This window comes from Cucumis melo, chromosome 9 (genome assembly GCF_025177605.1).
Source record: "Cucumis melo cultivar AY chromosome 9, USDA_Cmelo_AY_1.0, whole genome shotgun sequence".
In the NCBI taxonomy this organism is placed as follows: domain Eukaryota; kingdom Viridiplantae; phylum Streptophyta; class Magnoliopsida; order Cucurbitales; family Cucurbitaceae; genus Cucumis; species Cucumis melo.
In genome coordinates, this window is record NC_066865.1 from 3,607,208 (window position 1) to 3,619,323 (window position 12,116).

Sequence of the window (12,116 nt, forward strand, 5' to 3'; positions counted from 1 at the left end):
TACACGGTCGTTTAATTAATTGGATTACACGATCATTTAGATTTGGTTACACAATCGTTTAGATTTGACTACCCCAAGTCTAAATGATTCTTTTTTCAAAATTTGGTACACGATCTTCTAGATTTTGTTAAACAATTTTTTCAAGATTCTTTTTACACGATCTTTTAGATTTGGTTACCCTAATCTAAACAACGTAAAAAAAAAAAAAAAAAAAAAAAAAAAAAAAAAAAAAAGAAATACAATGCACGCAGTGAAAAAAAATAAGAAAGAAAAAATACGATATAAAGAAATTAGATTTGGTTACCCAATCTAAACGACGTAAAAAAAGAGAGGAAAAGCAAGGAAAAAAACAAAGAAAGGCGATAAAAAGAAATAAATTTGGTTACTCAAATCTAAACGACGTAAAAATAAGAAGAGAAAAATAAGAAAGATGAAAAGAAATCGCAGCGAAAGAAAAAAGTAAAGTAAAGAAAGAAATACGATAAAAAAATCGCAAAGAGAAGAAGAAAGATAGAAGGGCAAACCTAAAATATTTAAAAAATGACTAATCTTATAGGTTTTGTTACAGATGCCGTAAATATTTTAGTAGTTTGTTATATTTATGAAAATTTCCCTTTATTTATTAAACTATTTGGTAAAAAGTAGATAGCAAAGAAAAAAATTTAGAATTGCAAGTAGTGTCTATAACTTTAATAGTTTATTTATTTATTTATTTTGAAAATTGTGGTTGCTTTCTAACTTACATTTACCATGGTTTTTATCTCTTTCAAATTTGGAGACGTTTTTAAAAGGGGCTTTTTCAAAAATATAACAAAGTGGAAAAATAATTACACCGTATAGAATAATTCCGAAAATGGAAAAAGCTCACAGGCTCATCGTAGAAAATACCAAAAATGTCTCGTCAACCACGCCGTCAACAACACTAGCATAATATATTTGGTACACGATCGTTTAGATTTGGCTATTGTTTGGTACACTATCGTTTAACTTGGTGACGTTTAAATTTGGTTACACAATTGTTTAGATTTTGCTCAAATTTTGGTATACAACCGTTTAGATTTATCTACACGATGATTTTTATATTTTTTTACACGATCGTTTACATTTGGCTACTCCAATCTAAATGATTTTTTTCAAGAATCTTTATACACGATTTTTTAAATTTTGCAATTTTTTATACACAATCGTTTAGATTTTGGTAGCCAAATCTAAATGACATTTTTTTTCAAATCTTTTATATTTATATTTAGTAACATCATCTTGTGAACAACCAAATAAAAGTTTGAAAAGAAAGATCTTTTATATTTAATACACAATCTTAAACCAAATAACAGTTTAGAAAAAAAAGAAGAAGAAAAGAAGAAAGGCGATGAAAAGAAAGACGAAAAAATTCGCAAATGATAAATTTGCAGATGAAGAGTGAAGAAAGAGGGAGAAGAAAGACGATAAAAGGAAAGGGCAAACATGAAATATTTAAAAAAATTGTTAACTATATGATCTTTGTTACACAGACCGTAAATATTTTATCTGTTTGTTATATTTATGAAAGTTTTCCTTTTTAAAAATTTTCGCTCCATTTGATAAAATTTTATTTTTGTCTTTTTGGAAAAAATGTTGTCTTCTCACGAGCTTTTAACCATGGTTTTCATCTTTTGTGAGTGGATGCATTCTTATAAACATTTTTTTTAGTAGGTGAAATTTGGCTTGAATCTTGAAACTAAAACTCCTAACATCTACAAAATGAAAGAAATATTTTAATAGATAGAAGTAGTTTTTATAGACTTAGTTTTAAAAAAATCAAATAGTTACATTAAATAGGGTTTATAACATTTTTAGTTTTCAATGTTAACTCCAAAGTAGATAACAAATAAAGTAACAATAGCAATAGAAAGTAGTATCTATGAGCTTGATTTATAAAATTAAAAAGAAAAACTAATGTCTCGTATGTTAATTATTTCATTTTTTGCTCTTGGTTTTTGAAAATTAAATATATTTTCTCCTCAATCTCACACCTTTGAATAAGAAATTTTGTAACCAATCACAAATTGTCACATCATTTACTAAAATAATTGAATTTGGGATTAACTAAAAAATTGACATGTATCTCAAATTAAAATTAAAGATATAAATTGGTCAATTCTGATTCACATATCTTTATTATGACCGTTGGATCGAGTTAATTATTTTGGTTCAATTAAATATTATTTACTTAGGCTAAAATTCAATTGAGTCAAAAAATAAACTTAATTTAATCAAGGTAACTAGGCCCAAGACCATAAAAAGCCACCATATAAATAGAGGAGTTCTCTTCCTTTGTAGAGGTTGAAAATTTTTTACTCTCCTTTGTAGAGGTTGAAAATTTTTTACTCTAAAAGGTCGAGAGAATTCTCCTAACTCCTTAAGATACATGTTTTCTTCCAAGACTCCAACTTCAAATACAAACGTAATCATCCAATTGAGAGAGAATCGGAGGATCATATTCTAGAGATCGAATCACATTGCATCAAATCAACATAAATACAACATCAACTCAAGTTCAACTCCACAAATTAAATTTCTTCATAAATCTCATGTGAACACATACCATGATTTACATCTTTACTTAAATTTAAGAGTTCAAATTCTAACAAAAACAAAATAAGTTTATAAAAACTACTTTTATTTTTTTAAGAAAATCTTTTTAGTTTTAAATTTTTGTTTTAGTGTTTCAAAACATTGGCTTTAGTATAATTTTCAGAAACTAATAACAAAAAAGATAATTGTCAAAAATAGCAAATTTAACAAAATATAATAAATATTGACAAATAGTGATATGCTTATATCAGCGTCATTATAGACAATGATAGAAGTCTATACACTAAATCTGGCCTTTAATGTCGGGTGGAAAAAATGAAAAATGGGCTTTAATGTCGGTTTTCAAAAGGCGGATGTATAATGTCGGTTTTAAACCGACATTAAAGAAGGAGCTTTAATGTCGGTTTAAAACCGACATTAAACGACCCCCTTTTGAAAACCGACATTAAAGCCCCTTTGTAATTTCTTTTTTATTTTTTTTAATTTGGTAAAAAATCAAGTTTCCTCTCTCTTACTTTACCTTTTCTTTTTCCTTAAAGGTTTCTATATAAATTCTCCTCCTCTCTTCTTTTTCCTCTTTATAACTTTGAAATCTTCTAACCCTAAATTCTGCAGCCACCAATCAAATTTTCTTGGATGATTCTTTTTTCCATCGACGATTTGAAGATTTACTGTGGCCGGTAAAGGAGAAGGTCCGGCGATCGGAATCGATCTTGGAACTACGTACTCTTGCGTCGGTGTGTGGCAGCATGATCGAGTTGAGATCATTGCCAACGATCAGGGCAACAGGACGACGCCGTCGTATGTTGCTTTCACCGACTCTGAGCGCTTGATCGGTGATGCAGCTAAGAATCAGGTCGCCATGAACCCGATTAACACCGTTTTTGGTAAGTTTTCTTTTTCTTTTTTTTCTCTTTTTTTTTTTTTTTTTTTTTTTTTTTGCGATTTAAGTTCTGGTTCTTTGGAGTTCTTTGCAATTTAATTTCCAAGTGGAGGTGGACTTTTTTTGTTCTACAGCCTCATGATAAATGATGAGAATGAAAACAAGGAATCTCGAAGGTTTCAGTCTTATTTAAATTACAAGCTCAATTTTGGAATGGTCTCTCGTAATGTCAGCTACCATTAGGAAATAAAACTTGAAAACAAAAGATGAAGAAAATGGAACAATGAATGAACAACTATATATTAACCAGAAAATGGATACACCAGAAAATACTCCAAAATAAATAAAAGCTAATTGAAAAGCAGCCTACGCAGCATTGTTTAACCTGGGATGCCACTTTCGAGATTATAATTCTCGAAAAATAAATTCAAAGAAAAGATGAACGAATAAAAACAAAAGACAAAGGAAAATAGGGAGTTGGGGAAAAGAAAGGGTGTAGTGGGGGCTCTACGCCTTTTGCTTCCCTTTTCTAATTCTATCAAGCTCAGTTTTAACATCATTCAGTTGCTGCTTCAACGTTGATATTTTCCTCTCCAATTCTTCTATTGAATCTCTGCTGGTTGTTGGTTCATATGGGCTGAAAAAATGACCTGAAAAGTCCTTTAGAGCTTCAACCCCAGTCACCTACAATACAATTCACAACAAGTTTACAAATGATAACAACTCTTGATAACAAATGATAACAAGTTTAGGTATAACCATGTATACATTTTTCATTTGCTAGTGGAATTTAGATTTCACCTTGTGCTATGTGAAAAGATGAGGAAGATGCATTCTTGAGTTATTAGTTTATGCTCATAAGATGTTTGATGAAATGTCTCGTAAAAGTCTCTTTTTCTTATACATTGAGTGAGCGTTTTGTTTGGTTTTTTAGTATTATTTTTGTGAATATAGGTTGTTCGAAAGATGCAAACTCCTAAGGAATGTTGGTTTTAACATAGGAAACATATTGTATCATTGTATTATTTATTTCTTTTGTTATTGAACTAAAAGGTTTTGGTTAATATTTATATTCTTCATCTAAGATGGACGAGAAAAAGAAGCGGAGGAGATTTGCTGACGGTGAAAAAGAGTCAAAGACGATGGAGCAAGCTTGGGTGGTAGGGCAAGGAGGGACCGAAAGCGGTTTGAGGATCGAGTGAAGGAAGAAGATAATGGTGGAAATGTTGATGAGAAGCATGCGAAAGTGATTGAATACAAGTCCAAGGGAGACGTGGGGGATGGAAAAGTTCAGTTTGGAGGCACCACTGATGAAAAAAGTTCACTGGGGAATGTAAGTTTCATTTTGCATATGCTGTGTTTTATTGTAATGAATTACACCAATATAATTTCTTCATACAGCATTGGCATCAGTTTGTAGAACCGATAATTGTTCACTATTTAGGAATATATATATATATATCCAAATAAAATACTTTATTGATATTTCATTAACATCTTCTTTATAAATTTGTGAGAGTTCTTTTATATATTGCTCATATATAATAGATGCAAATGATTTTGGGGTTACTTTGTTGCAGAACCAACGAATGCAAGAATCTATTTCAATATTGCACAAAAAGATGAATAACTTAGTTTTAGAGTAATTAATGTTTTGGCTTCATTAATTATGCATACAGGACTATAATTTTTTATTTTCCATGGTGTAAAATTTGGTTCATAAAATGATTGTAGGAAAAGGCATTGCAAGAGGAGAACAGGCAGCTAGCAAATAAGGTATAAAATTAATTATGTCCTATATATTTTCAGTGCTATATATAAATTAATTGAAGTAATTTAATATTGTTGAATAGCCTCTAAGAATGTAATATGTTCATGTACTTTGAAAATTTTAGGTAAAGGAAAATGAGAAGGCTTTGGTTGAACGTGGACAGTGCGATGTTCCAAATTTGGTTCATAATAAACAGCCCATTTTTGGAATGACACCACCAATTCCTTCTTTATCTTTCTGGTATATTCCTCTTTCTCTCTTTCAACTGAGAAATCTTTTCTCCTCACGTTCATTGATACGTACTATAGCTTGTATTGATTCAGCTATATCATAATTTCATCGTTAGAAGAAAGAAGCTGTCATTAGTTATCTTGAAGGATAATTGAGATACTAAGGAGTACTAAGTTGGTATGATGAATTGTTTCTTTTTTTATATACTGATTTACTTTTATTTCTATATTTTTTTTTCCTTTTTGAAAAATTGAAAATATTAGAAAAGAAGATGAATATTTTGTGGAGGAAGATGGGTGGACTCAAATTTTGTCCCAACTTCAAATTAGTTCAAAGGAACAACCCTGCTCTTCTCTTTTCTTCATTCTCTACCACTCGGGCTTCTTACAACACTCACGTCTCTGAGGTACCATTTTTCTTTCACTTTCCTCCTTTTCATTTGTTTCTTTTTTATGTGGACTAGGTCGTGTTTTTTCTTTTGAATTTTTTCTGTTTGTGTGTGCATCCATTTTGTGGAAAAATGCTTGTTTTCTCATTGAAAGGGAGCGTTAGTCTTATATTCCACAATAAACCAACTTCCTTATATAATCTAACTAAATGGTACTCAATACTGGGTTGTGTTTTTTCTTTTGGATTTTTTCTGCTACTATTGTTGGACGAGCTGTTATGGATGATGCTAAAATGGACAATGCAGACTAGGAGTACTAGTGGTAACTTTGTTATTGCCGATGTTGCAATTTCTTTAATTTTTATGTTAACTTTGAACTTTGAAGTTACTAAACTTTGAGTTTAATTCATTTGCAATGTCTTTAATTTCTATAAGTTAATTTTGGACATTGGAGTCAGTAAAATTTGGGTTTAGTTCATCTGCAATGTCTTTAATCTCTATATGTTAATTTTAGACTTTGGAGTTAGTAAATTTTGGGTTTAATTATTTGCAATTTCTTTAATTTCTATGTTCATTTTGGACTTTTGGAGTTACATATATAGGATCACGTTATATTTCGAGTTCTTTTTTCTACCTAATCTCCTTGTTTTGATGTGATTAATAAGTGAATTTAACTACTTATTAGATGCATATATTCTACCTCAATGTTTAAATACCTCACGTTTAGCTTTGTTTTGGTATTGTTTGTAGAATGATTGAAGTTATATCGGGTTGAAAGCTGAGCAATTGTGTAGATAGCCAGGCGATCATTGAAGGTTGAAGATTGAAGATTGAGAAGACGTTTAGAATTTTTCTTATTTACCTCTTGTATTAGGATCTTTTTTCATATACTGTTGTAAAATGTATATATAAACACAATATTAAGTTTTCATTTTGTGTATACAAATGTGAAAGATAAATATTATAGTTTCTAAAATAATATTAATTTTATTGATTCGTTGGAGCAAGAAAAAATATTTATCTATATGGATTCAATGTTGGTTTATAAAAAATGGACAATAATACAAGAATTAAATAAATATAAATTTCTAAAAATGGACAACAAGTCTTTAATGTCGGTTTTAAACTGACATTATTGGCCTCTTTAATGTCGGTTTTAAAACGACATCATAGCCCAATTGACATTAAAGGGCTTCAATAACATTATCAAAGATGTCGGTTTAAAACCGACATTAAAGCTCAACCGACATTAAAGGGCTTCAATAACACTATCAAAGATGTCGGTTGAAAACTGACATTAAAGGCCTTTAATGTCGTTTTTAAACCGACATTAAAGGGGCCTTTAATGTCGTTTTTAAACCGACATTAAAGGCCTTTAATAACGCTCGCAAAGATGTCGGTTGTCAAGTGACATTAAAGCCCTTTAATGTCGGTTTTAAACCGACATTAAAGGCCAAATTTCTTCTAGTGATAAATTTCTATAGTTGATAAAATCTAAAATTTTGCTATAGTTTATAAATATTTTGATTTATTTTTCTATTTTTAAAAATGTCATCAACAAAAAGTCCAATGGTTATGAAACCGTGGATTATCAAACTGAATCTACTTGATTTTAGTTTTCATAATTTTATTTGATTTTATAAATTGAAATAAGTAAACCTAACAAACTTGCACATGGAAGTAGTTTTCATAAGTTTAATTTTTAAAATAAAAAACGAAAAAAAAAAAAAAAAAGCAAATGGTTATAAATTGGAAAACTTCGTAATTAAGCTGTACAACTTTATGGTCTCTAAATTTTATATTTAAAAAAAGTTATTGTGGTAATTCGTGTTGTATATTTTCTATGAGAATTATATGACAGATGTTGTACCAAGAACAAGATTGGGTGCCATTTTAAAATTATTAAAAATCACTTTTTTTTCATTTTTAATATCATCCTAAAACATCATTATCTTTTAAACTAAATTCAATTATTAAGAAAACTACATTATTTAAGAATAGAATGAAATATTAAATTAATTTTAAGTTGTAAAATTAATTATAATTTCGAGTGGTTTTGAACTTGATATTTGTTTTATATGATGGGTCAGTAGCTACATCCGAACATTTTCACCTAGTTGTCTTAACATCTATCAGTAGATTTTGAACCTGACATTGAACATGGCAAAAATGATTTTAACACTACAAGAAATTTGACCTTTAATGTCGGTTTAAAACCGACATTAAAGGGCTTTAATGTCACTTGACAACCGACATCTTTGCGAGCGTTATTAAAGGCCTTTAATGTCGGTTGGACTTTAATCTCGGTTTAAAAACGACATTAAAGGCCTCTTTAATGTCGGTTTAAAAACGACATTAAAGGCCTTTAATGTCGGTTTTCAACCGACATCTTTGATAGTGTTATTGAAGCCCTTTAATGTCGGTTTGGCTTTAATGTCGGTTTTAAACCGACATCTTTGATAGTGTTATTGAAGCCCTTTAATGTCGATTGGGCTATGATGTCGTTTTAAAACCGACATTAAAGAGGCCAATAATGTCAGTTTAAAACCGACATCAAAGGCTTGTTTTTGTCCATTTTTAGAAATTTATATTTATTTAATTGTTGTATTATTGTCCATTTTTTATAAACCAACATTGAATCCATATAGATAAATATTTTTTTCTCGCTCCAACAAATTAATATTATTTTAGAAACTACGATATTTATCTTTTACAAATACACAAAATGAAAACTTAATATTGTGTTTATATATACATTCTACAATAGTACATGAAACAAGATCCTAATACAAATAAGAAATCCTAAACGTCTTCTCAGTTTTCAACCTTCAACGATTGCCTGGCTATCTAGACAATCGCTTAGCTTTCAATCTGATGACTTCAATCATTCTACAAGCAATATCAAAATAAACCATTTAATCTGATATCATCTCCATTATTGCAAACAAACATGTCAAGCATAGTAATAAGCAGTTCTATAGCCTGTGGGGACTCATAGGAGAAAGAAAGGGTCCCCTGAAAAGGGAGGAATTAACAGCCAAAATCATTGACTTTCATTTACACCACATATAATACACACAGAAAGTTCAAAGGGTCTCCCAATTAGGTTCAAAACACAATGTTATTTATAATACAACCAGTTATGTCCACAAGTTCTTCACTATTTAACTAACCATCAGCATATGTTGCAAAAGGTTTAGTGACAAACCTAAGCCACTGAGACCTGTGAACCTTGTTACAATATGCATTTGCCGAGGAAGTGAGGTCTTGAGCACCATTTATGCCAACAAAAATTGATTACATAAAGAAGAAGAAGAAGAAAGTTAAAAGGCCTTCAAGTACTCATTTGTAGTGAAAATGTATCATTCATCATCACTAGACCTATTTCCCCTTCTGTCACACTATTTCGAATTAATATACATTTGGTACTAAATAGGGGAACCTAAATAAGCTTGTAAAACTCAATGCAACTTGAAAGCAAACAAGGATGAACAAGATTATATTCCGGAATTATGTTTTTTTTTTTACATTCTCTTTTCGTTGCCATTATGTCTAAAAAATATATATAAATGCAAAGTAATCAAGACTAACTTCCGAACAAATCAACTCAGACCAAACCCAGTTTTAGTTTCTGCCAAGCATCTATAGGAATCTCAGTTAAGGGTACTATAAATAATAATAATAACAATAAAAAATAAATTGATTACCTTTTTTACCCAGCAAGATCATCTAACAAAAACTCAATTAACATGTTAACATATTTTAGTATTTTCAGCACTACGAACCTACTTTCGCAGCTCTAGCAATTAATCCTACTTCCTAGTGAATGTTACCCATTTCTTTTCACATAGCAACAGAGCATTTCTCCTTCCTTTTTCATCAATTCTACAGTGCCCCGTTCTTCAAATTATAAGTGTTGAAACTCAATTCATGAACTACAAAGCAAAGGTAACCCAAGAAGATACAATACTATGAATGCACGAAGATGAGGCAATTCATACCAGTGGAACCTAAACCTCTTGATGCAGAAAAAGGGAACTATACCATAAACACAAAGGGAACTATACCAAGGCAAGACCACAAAATACATAAGTGAGAAATCAGAGCCCTTGATGCGGAAAAAGTAAATGTCCAAGTCCAAAGAGATGTAAAAAACACATCAAATACAAATACAAATAAGAAGCAGAATGGTAGCATCTTGAAATCAAATCCAACAGACTTAAATTTACATTGAGATTCTGCACAAAATAAAATGCCCACGCCTTGTAGTTCTTATTAGCACCAACAATAGAACTGATGTAATAGTTCTTTTCCCACTGTTCCATTATCCATCCATTCCTACTTATTTTATATCAAATTTAACAAACACTTCAGAGAATACTACAAAGAATTGAAAACTTCAGTGATTGAAAGTTTACTTCACACTTGAAAGAATGAAAATGACCTTATGCAAGAAATACGGAGAGAGCTCAATATTGGAAGATATGAAATATAGAAAAATTATTAGAAAAAAATGCATTTGAAGTAAACGAATCTATTAATTTATAACTATACGTTAAAAAATCTTATCATCAAATTAAAACCCATCAATAAATGATATCATACTTTTAAAGACTAAGAAACCCATGCCAGTTGCAACTCCACAACTGATCAGTGGATGTGATGCAGCAACAAGAATACCATCTGCAGAAAAAATTCAAAATAGTTTTCAGTTATTTAAATATTCGATGGTTAAAAAAAAAGAAAAGAAAAGAACGAAGGAAGGTAAAATCAATTTTCCATCGCAATGATAAATGAGGTACAAACCTCTAATTTTTCCAAATACTAAATTCTCATAAGCAGCAAGTTCGGACTTTGCCTCCCAAAAGGATTCCTAGAGGCATGTTTTCAATACATAAAATGATAAGTTTAGAGCATAATGTTCAATAAAATAACATTTGCAGGCTCTGAGACCATGGATTTGCCGTTTAACTCCATTGAAATGATGCGGTCAAAAGGAAAGTCTTGCCTCAAAATTTCTGCAGATCCCAACACAAAATGGAAAACTGTCAAATTTTGGACTATGGAGAAGGGAACCCCCAGGTACGAGGTACTTCTATGATGAAAATTTCCCTTTTTTTTTTTTTTTGTCAAACTATAGTCTTCCTCATCACGTCCCTAATCAATTTTCCTGGATTTGGACTCTAAATTTGACTGAAATTAGAAGGGGGAAAAACTGCAGAACATTGGTACACAACGAATTGGTAATCATTCAAGAAATTCGAAAGAAAGCCTCAACAATATTCAGTTCTCCAGATCTTAAACACAGTAGAAGGGTATTATCATGAGACACGAAGAGAAATAAGAAAAAGTAAGGCATCCTTCCATAGTGCCAGATTGTTATAAATAGGGCGAGCAAAATAATTGGCATTATCCGAACTCCCCAGACCTCAACAAAAATCCTCAATTAAACATATTGTAAAGAACAATGGTGATTTCAGACCAGATCTAAGAAACCCATGTGCGGATTAGGAAAAAGAACAAATACCTAGTAACGCAAAGACGCTAAAAAAGGTTTCCTACTACAGGAAAAAAAATATGAATGTCTAGATAAAGATCTCAAAAGGAAAAGAATGGGAATGAGGTGCTAGGAAATTATTAAAAAAACAAAAAACCGGAAGAGGAACAGAAACAACTCACTTGATCTGAGAGGCCACACGGCAACGCCAAAGTAATGGACAAAAGGAAGAAGAAGAAAAGGACAAAGGCGGGGGCGCTGTCTCCGTCTGAATCAACTCCCGCACTCCCTCGTCTCACGTTTCCCTCCGAATTTGGATTAGCAACCACGATATAAAGAGAACAAACAGAAAGAGAGAGAGAGAAGATAAAAAGTAATAGAACGAAAGAAAGGAGGAAGGGGGTAAAGCCTGTAGATCTGGAATTCGGATAACAGTGGATTTTTTAATGTCAAATCCTTAATATCACACCATACCCGGGAATAACTTTGGTCTCTTCAAACAATTGTGAAAATTTCCTAGTCCAAAGAGAGCCAAGTTTCTACCATGTGAAGCGGTGAGTGAGAGGGAGGGGAGTATTTTGTTACACCTGATCAATTCTGAGAGTAAGGTTTTATAAAACAATTTGCATATACAACCTTGCAACAATGATCTACTAATTCGAGATAGAAAAAGATTTTAGTAAGATAATGTACATCCATTGTTCTTGTTTGTTTGCTCACCAGAATATTAGTTCACCGGAATAGCAGTCGCGGCCACAGTCTCCTCTTCGTC

The 12,116-nt window shown here is 31.1% G+C and overlaps 3 long non-coding RNA genes across 3 annotated transcripts; 2 read left to right on the plus strand and 1 right to left on the minus strand.

Moving 5' to 3' along the window:
• Positions 1-3,193: 3,193 nt before the first annotated feature.
• LOC127150899 (uncharacterized) lies at positions 3,194-5,191 on the plus strand. Its single transcript, XR_007823454.1, has 3 exons — positions 3,194-3,461; positions 4,543-4,790; positions 5,038-5,191. It is a non-coding gene; the product is annotated as an uncharacterized LOC127150899 (long non-coding RNA).
• Positions 5,190-6,800, plus strand: LOC127150898 (uncharacterized). The gene is made up of 4 exons (XR_007823453.1): positions 5,190-5,233; positions 5,353-5,468; positions 5,723-5,865; positions 6,598-6,800. It is a non-coding gene; the product is annotated as an uncharacterized LOC127150898 (long non-coding RNA).
• A 3,616-nt stretch (positions 6,801-10,416) lies between these two features.
• Positions 10,417-11,747, minus strand: LOC127150900 (uncharacterized). Its single transcript, XR_007823455.1, has 3 exons — positions 11,527-11,747; positions 10,654-10,865; positions 10,417-10,530 (listed from the first exon to the last, which is right to left on the minus strand). It is a non-coding gene; the product is annotated as an uncharacterized LOC127150900 (long non-coding RNA).
• Positions 11,748-12,116: the final 369 nt, after the last annotated feature.